This window comes from Trichechus manatus, unplaced genomic scaffold (assembly GCF_000243295.1).
Source record: "Trichechus manatus latirostris isolate Lorelei unplaced genomic scaffold, TriManLat1.0 scaffold00073, whole genome shotgun sequence".
In the NCBI taxonomy this organism is placed as follows: Eukaryota; Metazoa; Chordata; class Mammalia; order Sirenia; family Trichechidae; genus Trichechus; species Trichechus manatus.
The window spans coordinates 70,395-80,595 of NW_004444009.1; the positions used below are offsets into that span (position 1 = coordinate 70,395).

A 10,201-nucleotide genomic window follows, 5' to 3' on the forward strand; every position below is an offset into this window, starting at 1 on the left:
GTATCCAACATTATATTTCTTCCACCCTGCCTCTGCCCCCTTAGGATCCATTTCCATAGATGCACCCCAGGATTTCTATTCATATATATTGACAAACCTCTTGCAGTACCTCTGGTTGTATTTCACCTTCCCATGGGTCACCACCATTTCCTTCTGGGACTTTCAAGGATTTGAGTCTGATTATAGATCTAAAGTAATGAGAAAAGGTAGCAATCGGCCAGGAGGAGGTGTAAAAGGTACTGTTTCCACCTGGTTTCAAACTGGGGACCTTTCTCATGTGAGGTGAATGTGATAACCACTACACCACGGAAACCAGCTGGTTGCTGAAACTTAATGATCCATCCATGAAAATGTTAAGTTTACCTTCTTCAACTTTTGTGGTTTTCAATGTATAAAATTCAATCCCATTTCGACTGGCAGCAGCAAAGTGCTAGAAAAATGCCCCAGGAAGTACTAAGTGAACATCTCAGGCAAACGAGACTGCGGCTCCCAATAGACTCTGGCTTACTGCATCTGCCTTGACTGGTCATTTCTTTCAAGACTTAGCTTTAATGCCTCTTGGTTATCTCTCTCTCTTGTTCCTGCCATTTTCCTTTGCATTTGATGTGAGATCTCAAAGCCAGGGTGTGGGACCCCACAGTCATTGTTTCGAGGGTAGGTGCAGAACCCTAAGCCTGTTTCCTGTCCCACTCATCTCACCATCTTTCTAATTCCCCTCATCAGCTTCTCACTTATTCCTGTCCTCCTGGAGCATGTCCTTCTTCAAGCTTGTCGCTCTCTTTCTCGGGATACAGAAGATACATGGAAAATTGTAATGTTGTTGATGTTATCATAGACTTATTCCCTGGATAGAACTGAACTCAAATAATTTCATTCCTTGTCACTCTCAGGGATCTTTGTAGAATAAAGCTTAAAAGATAACGCTTGAATCTTTGATCTTCCCCCCAAAGAGCCATCTGAAACAACAACTACAGTTACTGCCAATGTCTGTGAAGGAGGCTTTGGGTGTTAATCTAAAAAAACAAAGCTTGTGCGTTTTCCCTAAGACTGGCAGAAACAGCAATAAAAGTTGGTTGGAAGAAGGCTTCAGAATCTGTAAGACATCACTTCAATTAAGGGAAGTTAGGTTTCCACTGGGTTCTGGATTCTGTTCACTTTGCAGATGGAATTTAGAGAAGTTTTCATTCTGAAGGAGGAAAGAAACAAGTAATATGATGGTACTTAGTCTTCATTCTTGAAATCATTTAACTATTAGGTGTCACCCCAAGCCCAAAAATGTGTCACATGAAATGACTCCAGTTCCCAGTGTCTGAGGCTTCCCTGGGCTTACAGAGTAAGAAGAGCTTGGTAGGTCAGAGGATAAAAGAGATACAAGCCTAGGTTCCAGCAAGAGTACGTCCCAGAGTGTGACACAAAGACTTCAGGGTTGCCAGCCTTTTGACACATCAGTTAGTGTGTTAGGCTACTAACTCAGTGTTTGATTCTGTAAACCTACCTGGAATCAAAGGCTTCCTTTTGAGTCTTTACAATAGAATACACTTTGGAAAAGGAGGGTGAGAATTGCTGCACAACTCCAAGAATTTATTCAGTGTCATTGAATTGTAGATGTAGAAATTGCCGAATTGGTGTATGTTCTGCTGTATATATTCTCAGCAACAAATAAATAAAATAAAATAAAAAGAGAGAATACGCTACCTTCGTTTTTTTCTGTCACCCCAGCAATGATCTCATCCTCTTTGTACTTATTTAAAGTAGATATCAATGAGCCCTAATGAGTAAAGTAGTTTTAGAAATAACAGGAATATTCTTATCTGGAGCTCCAGAAATTAGAGATGAAATTTCCACCTATTTCAGAAAGAACCCAGAAAATGCTTTAGATAAATAAGAGCTTGGAAGTCCATAGGTCCTTACTTAAGGGTCATTGCCTTCCTGTGGCAGCAAGGACCCACAATTTCATATCTTGGATTCAGGATCCCACATCTCACTTAGGATTCCCAATTCTAGAACAAAGCACCAATTAAAAGCTTAAATCCCTCAGACTTTGGAGCTCCTGGAGTTGAAGGGCTTGCATTGATCTGAGGCATGAGCTGGGTGCCTCTTCCCTGCCCCTGACTTTCCCTTCTCCTTATTGCATTTGCCTTGACAGATCATTCCTCTCAAGACTTAGCTTTAACACCTCTTTGTTATCTTATTCCTGCCACTTTCCTTTGTTCTATTTGACCAAATTTAAATATAATATTTTAACCAGGCCTTCATGTTTTAACAGCCCCATAGCCAAGGCTGAAAGTCAGAATATTTTGTTGTTCTAAAATTGTGAGGATTCACCCCAAGTCAGTCCTTGATTATACCCTTGAATTGGACAGAAGACCAGGCCATGAAGCTGAGCACTAACTGCCTACATCACAGGACAATTACCTAGTGCAGACCCCATGTTCAGGCAACACAGACTACAGTGTTGGCTCTACTTTTTCTTTTTCTTCCATTCCTCTTTGTTTTTCTCTGTTTCTTTCTCTATCTTCTTCATCTTTTTTTTTTTTTTTTTTTGGTTTCATGATATTATTTTATGACTATTCTTTTTACTGTAGAAATAATGCGATCTTCTTCAACTACCAGTTTCTTATTTTCCAATACCTGCACCTTGTCTTTTATTTTTTGCTGACCTGGAGGTCATCAAGCGAGGAATTTTGCCTAGGATTAAGGAAAACTTTAAAGAGAGAGAAGTATCCTTAAGTCAAAGCCCCATTTTTTCCCCTCAGAATCACTTGGTTCTTCTCACAGGAAAGGTTTTGTTGGTTCCCAAACAGAAAGCAGGCAGAAACAGTTGTCTTTTATGTAAGATTTTTCATGTATCCCTTTTCTCAAGGGTTTCTATGAAAGTGCAAGAGAGAAAGAAAAAAAATCAATAGTATCCTTGAACTCCACTGTAAACCTATAGATAGAAGTTCGCTTTGGGAGAGGCACAATTTAATATGTAGCACAAATCAGGTTGTCTTTGTCTACTTGGACTCAGATTGGAGCTAGGACCAGGTCAAGGCCAGGACAAGACAAGACTAAGCACAAGTATCACAGGGCAGCCACCTACCTGACAGTACCTGTGCAGACAATCCTGGAAAGCTCTTAAAATTTTTTCCCTTCTCTTTGATCAATTTTCCACCTATTTCTTTCTCCCCCTGCCCACCATCACAGGAAAGGATTCTTAGTCTTTCGTTAGGTCAGGACCTTTTAAGGCCCCTGCAGGGCACACAGAGCCAGGCGGGAGGGAAGGGGGTAGCTATTCTCTGAAGAGCCTCTCCCTAGGTGTCCCTCTCTGGAGCTCAGGCTTACTCAAAACCCCACTGCCCACCAAAGCAACTAGGAATAGCCACAAAGGCAGCTGGTGCTAGAGGTTAATACTAGCACACAGCACACCTGGCCCCCGCTGTCAGAGAAAACTGAATAAAGCTCTGCCTCTAGCTTCTCTACAGACTGAACGGAATGTGTGTTAGATTCCTGAAGGTGCAAGTGGAGCCTCATGGAAAGAACAATGTCCTCCCTCTGACCCTCCAGGAGCTGCCCTGAAGAGGCTGGTTTTGACGGACATTGCCAAAGAAAAGGAGCAAGAGTGGCCCTACCAAATAATCTTGAGATGTTTGCAAGTTACTCTCAAATGATGTAGCAAATATATGTATATGGAGAGAGATTGACAACGCAAGTGTGGGAAAATGTTAATTGTGAGTCTATGTGAAGAATATATGATGTTACTATTCTTGCAAATTTTTTGCATGTTAGAACATCCCAGGTTCTAATTTGCCATCTTTAGATGAAAATTCTGAAAGTAAAGGTTAGGTTTCTGAGATGAGGAGAGCAGAAGTGGAGGTGTTGCCCGGCACCCAGAGCAGGTTGCGGCTCTTAGCACTCCCAGCCTCTCAACAACTGCTCATCGCCTATCACCTCTCCTAGCACGGGCTCTGACGCCAGGCCATGAGGTAACTAGCCTGTGTTCAGTTCTAGTCTGCTTTTAGCACTGTGTGCAGCACTGCCAAGTACACACTTGTTACTGCAAAATGCAGGTCTGAGCCACCTGCCACAAAAGACAGGGTTGAGGTGAGCAGCAAGAGTGTTTTATTGTATATTGATATACAGGAGACAGAGTGGAATGAGCTCCTCCAAAATCTGCCTCCCCGCCTGGAGGCTGATCAGAGGATTTTATAGGGACACGGTCAAGGTCCAAAAAATCTGTGGAATGTTACTTTCCCTTTGAGGGGGGCACAATGACCTCGTTCCAGACATGTTGACCTTCTGCGGGTATTCTTGAAGATCCTCTGACGCCATCCTGGTTTCAGTCACAAGATGATTCCTTTGTTCAGTTGCCTCACCTTCAGATTTTATCACTTGTTGTTCTACCTCCCAAAGAGGAACTTAGGTTGATTTTAAACTTCTGTAAAATCATGGGAAAACAGGAAGGAAGAGAGAAGGAAAATAAATCAGAATCATAGGAGGATGCAGAAGTGAACTATGCAAGCTATGCATTAACAATGCCACAATACCCGAGACGCTAGGCCTACACAGCTGACAATAAATGTGAAATTCCCACGCAGCCCCTTTCACACTCTCTGAGCCTCAGTTTCCTTGTCGGTAAAGTGGGGACTTGACTCTCAAAGGGTGATGAACTGAGTCATTTTAGTTTCTGATCTCTGAACTGGCACAAGGGGCTCTCCTGAAAATGGCACATGAGTGGGCTCCTTTTTGTTCCCCCACCAGCTCAATTAGTAGAGCACAAAACTCTTAATCACATGTCTTTGGCTGGAGCCCCAAATGAGGACAGAGATTTGTTTTCTTTGGTTCTGTTACGCAAATCAACCTCTTTTGCAATTGTCCTCTAGGTGAGGGGAAGCCAAGTGGGCTTCACAGGAGAAAACTTCTTGGCTTTCAGAGATATAATATCATCTTCAATGGCAGCCTGTGGAGAAGGTTCAGGTTATAAGAGAACTTAAAGCGACTTTAGATCTAAAGTTAACATGAAGTCGGCCTTGTCTTCTACTTACTGGTTGTGGCCAGCTATCTAATCTGACTTGGAGCAAAGGTATGAGATCTGGTCCTAGTGCTTAGTAGAGTTCAGATAATTAAACTCTTCACCCCATGTTTTGTGTAAATCAAGATGCAACAAGAGTTCTTCCTCCCTCCCGCCCTATTTTTTGTAAAGCAGTGGAGTAAAAGGCAACTGTTTCTGCTGGGTTTCAAACCCAGGACCTTTTGCGTGTGAGTCAAAGGTGATAACTACCACACTACGGAAACCAAGTAGTTCTTGGAACTTAAGGATGGATCCAGGAAAATTTTAAGCCTGCCTTCTTTGACTTTTGTGGCTTTGAATGTACGAAATTCAGTTCCATTTTGAAATTCAACTGCCAGCAGCAAAGTGCTAGCAAAAGGCTTCAGGAAGCACCAACTGAACCCTTTAGGCAAAGGAGACTGCTGCTCCCAATAGTCCCTGGCTTAGGGTTCCGCACCTACCCTGGAAACAAGGACTGTGGGGCCCCACAGCCTGGCTTTGAGGTCTCACATCCAATGCTAAGGAAAGTGGAAGGAACAAGAGAGAAAGATAACAAAGAAGCATTAAAGCTAAGTCTTGAGAGAAATGACCAGTCAAGGCAAATGCAGTAAGCCAGGATCTATTGGGAGGGTTCAGACAACTCAATACAGCATAGTCTCAAGCTTCTCTGCGGGTTGAATCCACAGGGTATGGGGTTCCATATCTGCAAGACGAGCCTCGCCAAGAGCTCTCACATCTGTCCCTGGGCCTCGAGGACAGGCCAGGAAGAGGCTGCCTGTGTGTGACAGAGACAAAGAACAGGCGCTAGGGCAGGCCAACCCTACGATATCCTCATATTAAGGTCTGGAACCCTAATGTCTGAGCCAGCCGAGGGTCTGGAGTTAAGCTGATCTCCTGCTTTATCATGAGAGTCGTTTGCTCAGTTCAGGGATATGAATGCCAAGAATTGTGTAGACCAACATCCACACTACAGAGACAAGAAAACACGAATTCATGACTAACTAGATGTGAAGTCTAAGAAAGAGATTGGCGTCAAGAAGAACTCTTAAGTTTGTGCTCTGAGCATTGGAAGGATGGAGTTGCCATCAACTAACATGGAAAAACTGTTCCTGAAAGATTTTAGGAGGACATTCGCAGTTCAAGTCCTGAGGCTTTGGTTGAAAGAGATTTCAATCCAGAGTATCGGGGAGTAAATAATGCTCCTTGCACTGATCTCTGGGAAGCCCCAGCCCGCCTACCCTTCCAGATGCGAGCTGCTTCTCTAGGGTATGTCTCCTAGAGGTAGTATTCCTCCTGCTTTCTCCAAAAAACAAGCCTGCATGCAAGGCCCCAAGCACTCTGACGGTCCAGTGACACTCACGGAGCTCACAAGCTCCACAAGTCACAGAGTGAGTTGGCTCGTCCCGGCCTCGCCTCAGAACCCACCTAGAGATACACCTTTGTGAGGCAACAGTGCCTGAAGAGATGATCCTCGGACACACACCTGTGGACAAGTGTGCCAGGAGGAGGTGGAGAGGGAGGTGCCCAAGGTGAGAAGGGCCTCAGCACAGAACCACCGAGGTCTCCAATATCATAAAGGACTCAGATGGTTGCAGGAACAGAGATAGCCTGGATGGAAAATTCTTTTAAGCAGGGCCACGGGGCCCTGAACTGGTTGTGCCCCTAAAACCTGCTGCTCCTGCACTTTTCCCATTTTATTTCATGGCAACTCTGTCCTTCCATATGCTCAGGCCAGTATTTTCCTCAGACTCCATAACCAATAAGTCCAATCAGTAATGTCACATTGGTAAAGTGTGGACATTCATCTACACCAGGGTTTCTCATCCTTGGCACTACGGATGTTTTGAATCAGATAATTCTTTATTGTGGTGGGCTCTCCCTTGCAATGTAGGATGTTCAGCAACATCCCTACCTTTTGCCTGTAGACGCCGGTAGGATCCATACACCCACAAGTCATGACAATCAAAAATGTCTTCAGACATTGCTAAATGTTCCTTCTAGTGGGTAGGACAGGGGACAAAATCACCCTCTGTTGACAACTACTGATATGCACAATCTCTCTTGTTCCTGATCTCTGAGCTTGGACTAAGGACTCTTTTGACTAAGGACTTTTGTGATAAAGGCGCAGGATCGATTCAGTTAGTGCCCCTGGGCTCACTCAGAGGCCAGGATTTGAGACTTTAATCTCAGTATCCTGGGGTTGGCAACACCGTTGTGCCTTTTCCTTGGCTCTGTGTTTGAAATCAACCTTTTTTGTGCCTGTCCCCGTGACACAGGCGAGGGGCTGGATCCACTCAGCAAGGTTCTTCTCGACGTTTTTGGAACCTCACACTTCTTCAGCCTGAAAAAAAATTTTGAGGGGCCGCATTTTCTGCTTCCCCGGAATCCAAAGGAGCAGGAGCTGGTACACGTGGGCCAGCATGGTTAGACTGTAGGCCTCCTGGCATTCGCTGCCCTCTGGACTCCTCTTGGTCGCATTGGCCCGGAGTTATGACCTGCATCAGCGTGAGCTCTAGAGATGTCCAGGCAGGGGAGGTAGGACCCATAGGAGAAACCAGCCCATCCCAGTCTAAAAGGGACCCCAAAACGGTCCTGAAGCAAAAGGAAGGAGGTGAATCCTCTCCTGTTAGGGGAGGGGGAGGCAGGAAATAGAACAAAGAAAAGGGAAGAAATCCTACGAAATTTCCATTTCTGAAGTTACCAAAGGTCAGCCTCCTCTGGAATAGAGTCCTCCAGTGACTGGTGAAGGTGCGTTGAGTCCTGTCTCCAGTTGCCAAAGAAGACAAAAAGAGACACACTTGGCCCGCTGCCACTAAGTAAGCAATTCCCAGTTTTCCCAGTTGAGTAGCACTTGAACTTCCCTACCCCAAATTTATGTGGATTCCAAGGATGAAACTGAATTTTGTTTTCAATGATCCTTATTTGAAGAAAGAATTAGGTGTGAAGGAAATATGAAAACCACCACGGTGGGGAAAGCAACTACTGTTGAGACTGTCACATTCCTCCCGTCCCTTTAATTTTAATTCCACTTTTCCACTAGACCTCCTAGATGGGGCCCAATGTACAGTCTGTGGAACCTTAGGTGAGTCTAGGTTAGGTGAGTCTAGGAGGTTCACTAATGAATATTTGAAGTATAACAGTCATTTTATTTAGATATGTATATGCATTTTATTTAAAAATCCATAACAAGTTCATCAAGCATAACCTGTGTCATATTACACACATGGCAAAGCAAAATTAAATATAAATGATTGACAAGCAAACAAAAGCTGACATTCACTACCAAAACCCTAAAATCAATTTTCTTGCTCTAGCCTTTTTTTCCATTCTGTATCTCAGCCTCTTCTCCTATCTTCTTACATGTGCAGAAAAAGTCAACCCTCCCTCAACTTTTAATTTGCATCATCGTACCCAACAACTAGTTTAGCAAATTAGGGACCCTCATAGGACCCTTTCCTCCTTGAAAAAAAGAAAAATAATAAATAAAAAAAGGCTTTGCAAATTTCATGGTAAGAAATAAATAAGAAAAACATCTTATCTGAAAAGTGATTCAAATCTTGAATATACAGAGAATTTTTAGAAATCGATAATAAAAAGCCAAGTCAATTAAAAGTGGGTAAAATACTTGAGAAGGCTTTTTTAATGAAAGAGGATTTCTTAATCGCCAAAAGACATAAGAAAGTATGTTCAACAACATTACCCATTAGGAAAACACAAATTAAAAGCTCAATGATGAACAGCTGCTAATTTTGCCATGCGACCAGAAGAACTGGATGGTGCCAGGCTACCATTACTGACATTTTAATGCAGGATTCTACAGAGCAATCCTGATCAAAACGGGGGAAATGCAGAACAGAATTTCAATTCTCATGGACTGCAAATTTTCTAGAGCTATGAAGGGTGGATGAACCCCTGAAACTATTGCCCTGAGACAATCTTTAAACCTTAAACCAAAAATATCCCATGAAGTCCTCTTAAAACAAAAAAATACTTCAGCTTAACTAGTAAAAAATGTCTGCCTTGAGCATGGTTTTTTTAAAAAAAAATAATATCTTATTGTGTTTTCAGTGAAAGTTTATACAGCAAATTAGGTTCCCATTTAAAAATTGCTACACAATTTTTTCAGTGACAATGGCTACATTTTCCACAGTGTGTCAACTTTCGCATTATTTCCATCTGGTTGTTCCTTTTCCAGTTATCTAGTTTCCCTGCCTCCTCGCCTTCTCTTCTTTGCTTTAGAGTAATTGTTGACCTTTTTGTCTTATATAGATGATTTTTATTTTTTTAAGTACAGTACTCAAGAGCGATATTGTTTATTTTATCAGCAAATCTATTATTTAGCTAGATGATGACCTTATGGAATAATTTTTATTCAAGGTTTAAGAGAATTTCATGGAGATAATCATGGGGAGTCCTCCAGTCTCATCTGGTCCAGTAAGTCTGGACTTTTTGAGAATTTGAGTTCTGTTCCACATTTTGCTCCCATTCTATCAGAATCCATCTATTGTGTTCCTGATCAGAACGGTCAGTAGCGGTAGCCAGGTACCATCTAGCGTTTCTGGTCACAGGGTAGGTAAGGTCTCGTTCATGAAGACTAGTAGTCCCGTGGACTAGTTTCTTCTCTGAGTCTTTGGTTTCCTTCATTCTCTTTTACTCCAAATGCATAGAGACCAGTAGTTGCATCTTAGATGGCCACTCAAAGCTTTTAAGACCACAGATGCTACCCACCAAACTAGGATGTAGAACATACACTTAATGTACTGTACTATGTCAATTGACTATGTTGTCCCACTAAAGTATGGTCCTAAGCCTTTAAACCACATAAACCAATTCCACAAGGTGTTTAATAAGTATCTGTGTTTGTGTCACCTGTGTGCTTGATTGTATATATGAATATATATGGATGCATACACTTACATATATATACACCTGCATATAGATACATCTATATATGCCCACCTAGATACTCACATACATCCCTGGTAACCACCCGGGAATGTTGGTTTCAGTATGTATACTTATTCCTGTCTTTTTATTGTAGTGAGATCATACATTATTTGTCCTTTTGTGACTGACTTATTTCACTCAGTATAATGTCCTCCAGCTTCATTCATGTTATATTTTGAGAACTCATCATTATTCTTTATGGCTGCATAGTATTCCATTGTATGT

General features: G+C 42.5%; 1 non-coding gene across 1 annotated transcript; it reads right to left on the minus strand.

Annotated features, from left to right (window-relative positions):
• Positions 1 to 240: 240 nt before the first annotated feature.
• TRNAV-CAC (transfer RNA valine (anticodon CAC)) lies at positions 241 to 313 on the minus strand. Its single transcript has one exon. It is a non-coding gene; the product is annotated as a tRNA-Val (tRNA).
• Between the last annotated feature and the right edge of the window lie 9,888 nt (positions 314 to 10,201).